Source organism: Giraffa tippelskirchi, chromosome 4 (genome assembly GCF_054371585.1).
Source record: "Giraffa tippelskirchi isolate mGirTip1 chromosome 4, T2T-mGirTip1v1.2.pri, whole genome shotgun sequence".
Classification (NCBI taxonomy): Eukaryota; Metazoa; Chordata; class Mammalia; order Artiodactyla; family Giraffidae; genus Giraffa; species Giraffa tippelskirchi.
Window position 1 is genome coordinate 61,346,501 of NC_137278.1, and position 6,000 is coordinate 61,352,500.

The 6,000-nt window shown below is 38.8% G+C and overlaps 1 long non-coding RNA gene across 2 annotated transcripts in view; it reads right to left on the reverse strand.

The window, feature by feature from the left end:
- The window catches only part of LOC145544626 (uncharacterized), a 51,995-nt gene that overhangs the window by 21,815 nt on the left and 24,180 nt on the right, over nt 1-6,000 (reverse strand). The window contains exon 3 of one of the 2 annotated variants that reach the window (XR_014081495.1): nt 5,255-5,443. The exons of the other annotated variant lie outside the window; for it this stretch is intronic. This is a non-coding gene — a long non-coding RNA (uncharacterized LOC145544626). The remainder of the gene's footprint in view (nt 1-5,254; nt 5,444-6,000) is intronic. 2 annotated transcript variants of the gene reach the window in all.

The window sequence follows — 6,000 nt, forward strand, 5'->3', positions numbered from 1 at the left end:
TTCTACATCCTTTGAAGATATTGTGTTAAGTCATCTTTAAGTTTCTTTCCAGCTTTATTATTCATCAACATCGGTTAAAGGGAATGCCTTGAAAGACCATTTACCTTTAAAAAATGAAAACTTCTACATAATTAAAAATTTAAAACTTATTTTAGAGAAGCTGAAAAATACAGAAAAGGGTCAATGAGAGGCACACAAGTTCATAAACAAGACTTCCAGGAATTATTTTCCCCTCAGTCTCCATAAGGCACTTGTCAGGAAAGAGAATGTTTTTCTGGGTCCATCTCTAAACTTCCCTTTTTTTCTGATTCTGTCCATCTTCCATCCACTGTTTTTTATACCATCAGTTCACTTCATTTCAAGCACAAAGAATAGGCAGGAGAATGACTGGGGGGAAAGCAAAAGACTCCACTCTGTGAAAACATCTCTGGAAATGCTTACTGCATCAGTATTAGTATCTTCCGAATAAAAGAGCATTTGCCCATCTTCTGAGACCACAGACACAACTACTTTTATTCCAAGTTACCTGCAACCTGCCCTAGGGTACAATCTCTATGTGCTTAATGCACAGGTCCTTTGCAATGTTAACGGAGGGCTGATGGGGAAATTGTACCTTTGTCTTCATAAATTTCTGTATTTCATTATGTTTTCAGGTAAGCAATGGATGGATACTGATTTAGCCCAAGGACTTCTTTCCTGTTGGTGGGGAGCTTTTTCTTTCTTACCTTCATTTTAAAACCAGAAAAACTTTATAAACTTACTCAAAGGAAATGGAAACTATTTATCTTCAAAGCTCTCAATTTCCTGAGCTTGACTTTTAAATAAAACTCTCCCAAACAGAAGGAATTGAATGATTTAGGGGAAGAAAATCATAAAGCATTCATTTTCAGGTTGGCTAAGAAATTATATTTGGTTAAATAGAAGCAAACTTTCCACAGCCATTCCCTACCAGTCAAACCCATAGACCTTTCTTTCTGGAAGAATTCATGTTTACCCTGATCATTAAAGAAGAAAGATGCAAATACTTCTATAAGAGGTAAGTCCTTCTTTTTGTATATTATGTTAGTAATAAACACAAGTCAGGGTTACTATTAGGCTGGTGCAAAAGTAAATACCTTTTTCATTGTTGAAATCTGCCATTTGGTATTGGAATACATTCTTAAATAAATGTGGTTATGTTATACATCATTTTAATGTGCATTTCTCACTTTATGTTTTTCTGCTATGACTTATTGCTTGCTGTCTATTTCATGTTTATTTTAGATTACAGAAGTGATGTTAGACAAAAAGTAAATTCGAGTAAATTTCTTATTTGAGTTCAAAATGGCTTGTAAAGCAGAGAAGACAACTCACAACATCAACAACATATTTGGCCAAGAACTGCTAATGAACATAGAGTGCAGTGGTGGTTCAAGAAGTCTTGCAAAGGAGATGAGACACTTGAGGTTGAGGTGTGTAGTGGCCGGCCATCAGAAGTTGATAAGCACCAATGGAAAGGATCACCGAAGCTGATCCTCTTAAAATTACATAAGTTGCTGAAGAACTCAATGTTAACAATTCTACAGTCGTTCGGCATTTGAAGCAAACTGGAAAAGTTAAAAAGCTAGATAAGTGGGTGCCTCATGAGCTGACTGGAAATAAAAAAAAATTGTTTTGAAGTGTTGTCTTCTCTTATTCTATGCAACAACAATGAATCATTTCATGATCAGATTGTGACATGGGATGAAAAGTGGATTTTGTATGACAACCAGTGATGACCAGCTCAGTGGTTGGACTGAGAAGAAGCCCCAAGGCACTTCCCAAAGCCAAATGTACACCAAAATGTCACAGTCACTGGTGGTCTGCTGCCCATCTGATCCACTACAGCTTTCTGAATCCCAGTGAAACCATTACATCGGAGAAGTATGCTCAGCAAATTGATGAGATGCACCAAAAATTGCAATGCCTGCAGCTGGTGTTGGTCAACAGAAAGGGCCCAGTCCTTCTCCACTACAATGCCTGACGAAAAGTTGAGTGATTTGGGCTACAAGATGTTTCCTCATCTACCATATTCACCTGAACTTTTGCCAACCAACTACCACTTCTTCAAGCACCTTGACAACTTTTTGTAGGGAAGACTTTTCCACAACCAGCAGGAGGCAGAAAGTGCATTCCAAGGGTTCATTGAATCCCAAAGCATGGATTTTTATGCTACAGGAAAAAACAAATTTATTTCTCATTGGCAAAATGTGTTGATTGTAATTGTTCCTATTTTGATTAATAAAGATGTGGTTGAGCCTAGTTATAATGATTTAAAACTCACGTCTGAAACTGCAATTACGTTGTTCAGTTCAGTTCAGTCACTCAGTCGTGTCCGACCCTTTGCAACTCTATGGACTGCAGCACACCAGGCTTCCCTGTCCATCACCAACTCCCAGAGCTTACTCAAACTCATGTCCATCACATCGGTGATGCCATCCAACCATCTCATCCTCTGTCATCCCCTTCTCCTCCTGCCTTCAATCTTTCCCAGCATCAGGGTCTTCTCCAATGAGATGGTTCTTCACCTCAGGTGGCCAAAGTATTGGAGTTTCAGCTTCAGCATCAGTCCTTCCAATGAATATTCAGGACTGATTTCCTTTTAGGATGGACTGGTTGGATCTCCTTGCCGTCCAAGGGACTCTCAAGAGTGTTCTCCAACACCACAGTTCAAAAGCATCAATTCTTGGGTGCTCAGCTTTCTTTATAGTCCAACTTTCACATCCTTACATGACTACTGGAAAAGTGCGTGCATGGGACGTTTTGAAGGAGGTGGTCATTATCTTCGTTACCTCCACCACAGTTTGGCCTAAGGTCAAGCAACAGGGAGGGAACACAGCCCTGCCCATCAATAGAAATTACGTTTGTACCAACCTAATAATATAGAAAGCTACTTGGTCATGTCTGATTCCTTGCCACCCCATGGACTATACAGTCCATGGAATTCTCTAGGCCAGGATACTGGAGTGAGTAGCCTTTCTCTTCTCCAGGGGATCTTCCCAACCCAGGGATTGAACCCAGGTATCCCACAATGCAGGAGGATTCTTTACCAGCTGAGCCATAATCACCAACGTGCTGGACATGAGTTTCAGTAGGCTCCAGGGGTTGGTGATGGACAGGGAAGCCTGGCGTGCTGCAGCCCATGGGGTCACCAAGAGTCGGACACAACTGAGCAACTGAACTGAACTGAATAATATAGAGAAAACTCTTAGAACGTTCCTAAAATCATTCATCTGGATACCATACTGAAACAAAATACTGTAGGTCAGGCAGAAGAAAACCTTAGATTCTATTGCCACTATTTTACTTATTTGTTTATTCAAACTCATCTCATTCAAAAAAAAATTAATCGTTTAAAGCAATATGTCTTCTTTGTTCAGTGTGATGGGAACCAAATAGAGCTACTTTAAAATCAAATGGGAACAATTCTTTTTTACTTTTCCCAGGACTTTTATGCCCCCAGAGTAAACTGTTATTAGATACAGAATGTTTCTATTGATTAATTCATGTGCCAGCTATGACACGATTCACAGAAGGCAGAAGAAATGCCAGTGCTTTCATGACACAAGAATACATTGTCAAGAATACTATCTATGGGCCTCTTACAACTGGTAGGCAATTTTTACAGAAAAAAAAAAGAGAAGACTTTACACTCAAAGTAGTGCTAATGGATAACTTAGGAGAGCTGTAATTGACATATTCATAACTCATTTTCCTGTTAACATTAGGTTAGATCTTATTTAGTAACCTTTTATTATTTGAGAAACTGGATTTGTTTCAACTAAAGAATGAACTGAAGTACAAATGATTTTAAGTTAGGACAAGAAAATCTCTTAGGTGGGGTCAGGTATCATAAATATTTTGGCTAAGTTGATACACATGAACAAACGGTAAACTGAAGTAAACTAGCCTTAAAAGTCAAGAAAATAAAAAGCAAGATGTCTTAACATCTATTAGAGCAATGTTAATGGTGTGTTTGATTTTGTTGGTACATTTGTTTTCTATTTTATTGGGATAATTGTCTTGTTTCACCACATTACATGCTTAGACATATAATTAGTTAATCAGCTTACATTGAGCACCTACTCTGTGTCAGATTTGGAGTTATACATGTAAGGATCCTATTTAACTTCAAGATCTGCAAAGGTGCCAAACAATTAAATTTTAGCAAGACAGCAAGTATTTCTAAAAAGATTCGACAGTCACAGCACTTACAAAGTTTCTAAAACGTTGAAAATTAAACTCTTCATTTATTTTACCTTTTTATTTTATATTGGAGTGTAGCTGATTTACAATGTGGTGAGAGTTTCAGGTATATAGCAAAGTAATTCAGTAGTACACATACATGGATCTATTATTTTTCAAATTCTTTTCCCATTTACATTATATAATATAGATCAGAGCTACCTGTGCTATACAGTGAAAGTGAAAGTCGCTCAGTCGTATCTGACTCTTTGCGACCCCATAGACTATACAGACCATGGAATTCTCCAGGCCAGAAGACTGGAGTGGGTAGCCTTTCCCTTCTCCAGGGGATCTTCTCAACCCAGGTCGAACGCAGGTCTCCCACATTGCAGGCAGATTCTTTACCAGCTGAGCCATAAGGGGACCCCAAGAATACTACAGTGGGTAGCCTATCCCTTCTCCAAGGGATCTTCCCCACCCAGGAATCGAACTGGTTCTCTTGCACTGCAGGAAGATTCTTTACCAACTGAGCTATGAGGGAAGCCAGTAGGTCCTTGCTGATTATCCACTTTTAATATAGCAGTGTGTACATACTGAGTGAAGTGAGTGAGACAATGAGAAATACCATATGATAGCACTTACATGGAGAACCTAAAAAGAAATGATACAAATGAACTGATTTACAAAACAGAAACGAATTTACAGATTTAGAGAATAAAACTTATGGCCACCAGGAGGGAAGAAAGGGCAGAAGCAAGAGTTAGGGTGTTTGGAATTGAGATGTACACACTGAAAATGAAACCATCTCCTGGCACAATTAGCCTTGTGCCAAACCCAAAATGCATTAAAAAGTGTGGGTTTACTGGGTCAGGATTTTATCCACCTGGAAACTTTGTGAACCATTTCAAAACAGTGAGCATGCTCCTTAGTAAGTGCTTTGTCCTTCTGTGTCTACAAATTTTTGATGTAGACTCCATGATGAAGGCCTTATCACAGTCTCCTTCCTGGGTATCCAGAGCTTGGCACAGAAGACCACAAGAAACTTCCTCACCTTCTGAGAGGCTTGGGGGCCATGTACATTTCTTCCAACTTCTTTTTTTTTTTTTTCCTCAGCAACAGAGAGGAGTGAGCATGCTAGGAATAAACTCAGCAGATACAGCAGATCATCAACGGATGAGGAGAGATGCATACTTCATCCAGGATATCATTCAATTTTTGCTTTGTCCTTCTAAGAGAAATGCTGTGTGACAAGGAATAAAGGAACACCAATCTCTGATCACTAACAATAGATATAGTATCACATAGAAATAAATAGCCTTTAAACCTCACGGTTTCTCCATATTTTCCTATTTTTCTTGACCGTCTCTTCTTTGGACATCATCTGTATTAAAGTATAATAAGACATCTATTCCAGTAGATTATCAGTTTAAAAGGAAAAAAAAAAGTAAAAGAAAAAAACACAGGCCTGGAGAGGGGGCACTGCTCGGCATCAGGTCACTAAGTGTATTCATTATTTGTTCCCATTACCATGTTATGTCTTAATTACTCTGGTTTGGCTTCCCACCCGGGGTCACTATGTCACAGCTGGTTTTCTGCCCATCCCTAATTAATAAAGCTTCATTTAGTATCCAAGTTTATTGCAATGAACTTCTGCTGAGGGATACAGCAGAAATAAAGAAACAAAACACAAACCAGAAATTAGCAGAGCTGCTCTAACAGTAACCTCCGCCATAAAGAGCCTTGGTTCAGGCCTTCTCTGGATTGCTTTTAACCTGGAAAGAACATCCATTTGATCTG